The sequence below is a fragment of the Micropterus dolomieu genome, unplaced genomic scaffold, assembly GCF_021292245.1.
Source record: "Micropterus dolomieu isolate WLL.071019.BEF.003 ecotype Adirondacks unplaced genomic scaffold, ASM2129224v1 contig_5543, whole genome shotgun sequence".
In the NCBI taxonomy this organism is placed as follows: domain Eukaryota; kingdom Metazoa; phylum Chordata; class Actinopteri; order Centrarchiformes; family Centrarchidae; genus Micropterus; species Micropterus dolomieu.
In genome coordinates, this window is record NW_025734532.1 from 1 (window position 1) to 1,745 (window position 1,745).

Consider the following 1,745-nt stretch of genomic DNA (forward strand, 5'->3'; position numbering starts at 1 on the left):
ATACACTAAGACGTCATGGTTTGAAATCACGCATGGCACGGAAGGTTCCCCTGCTTAAACCAGCACATGTCAAGGCCCGTCTTCAGTTTGCCAATGACCATTTGGATGATCCAGAGGAGTCATGGGAGAAAGTCATGTGGTCAGATGAGACCAAAATAGAACGTTTTGGTCATAATTCCACTAACCGTGTTTGGAGGAAGAAGAATGATGAGTACCATCCCAAAATCCCTCCTGCAGTGTGTGCAAACCTGGTGAAAAACTACAGGAAACGTTTGACCTCTGTAATTGCAAACAAAGGCTACTGTACCAAATATTAACATTGATTTCTCAGGTGTTCAAATACTTATTTGCAGCTGTATCATACAAATAGTTAAAAAATCATACATTGTGATTTCTGGATTTTTGTTTTTAGATTATGTCTCTCACAGTGGACATGCACCTACGATGACAATTTCAGACCCCTCCATGATTTCTAAGTGGAAGAACTTGCAAAATAGCAGGGTGTTCAGATACTTATTTTCCTCACTGTAGATCTGGGACTCGTGAGTCACACATGGAGGATGAAAAAGAGCAAGTAAGCAGTATCAGTCTGTTACTGTTCTCTGATTAAGTGCCTAATTAACAGTCATTTTTACTCTCTGACCATTTTAGAATTGAGAACTCTCTGCTAAACATTGAGAAAAAAACACAGCATTCGGAGAAGATGGCAAGAATCTGATTTAATCTTTCAGTCTACCCTTAAAGAAGTTGACTGTGATGTCAGAGGCCAACTGATCTGGAAGGCTAGAACTGAATCAAAGGAGAGAGCCGTGAAGAGAAAATATCCAGGTAAAGTGCTGTGGATAAGTAGATAAATAAAAAAAAAAATAAGATCCAACTCTGTAAAGGACCATAATAATGAAGGCATTTGTTTGCATGTCTATTTTATAACTTTACTTTATGGGCAGGGCATTGCCATTAGACTGTCCAAGCAGGTTGCCAACTCCAACAAGAGACTGAGACAGGCAATAAAAGAGTACAACAGCATTCAGTGGCCACCACAGATCAGCATCTTCCCTGCAACAATTGATTTTCAAGAATCATGTGATCCGTCTTGGTCAGTCTACTTCTGTTTTGATGACACTGTAAGTATAGTTACCAAAACCTAGTGACCACATCACTCTAGTAACCACCTGACAACCGCTTACTAACCACAGCTACGTTGCACATTGTTTTCTTTTATCTTCTTCCAGGTTGAAGAAGATGATGTTCCAAGGAGTCTGAAAAGGCAAGTGATTGATGCCTTACATATGAAGACTCGGGCCGCTGAGGAAAAGCACACGCTTTACCAGGAAATGAGAACTGTAGCTGACCACCTCCAACAGCAGCATGCCTTCCTGTGTTCTGCCATCATCGTCTCAAACAGCTGGAAAGTAAACTACATCACGCCACTATGATGTTTCACCAACATGTACCAGACGTTGTTCCTGCAACGCATGGTTATGGTACCCCAGACAACCCCTGCCTGTATCGGGCCCTCCCCATGTCAAGCATACAGACACTGGTATACAGTGATGATGATGGTGATGATGATGATGATCATGATGACAATGATAGCAACTACACTCACCTAAAGGATTATTAGGAACACCTGTTCAATTTCTCATTAATGCAATTATCTAATCAACCAATCACATGGCAGTTGCTTCAATGCATTTAGGGGTGTGGTCCTGGTCAAGACAATCTCCTGAACTCCAAACTGAATG

General features: G+C 41.3%; 1 long non-coding RNA gene across 1 annotated transcript; it reads left to right on the forward strand.

Annotated features, from left to right (window-relative positions):
- Positions 1-635: 635 nt before the first annotated feature.
- On the forward strand, positions 636-1,646 carry LOC123964811. The gene is made up of 3 exons (XR_006823540.1): positions 636-828; positions 948-1,124; positions 1,233-1,646. It is a non-coding gene; the product is annotated as an uncharacterized LOC123964811 (long non-coding RNA).
- The last annotated feature ends 99 nt before the right edge of the window (positions 1,647-1,745 follow it).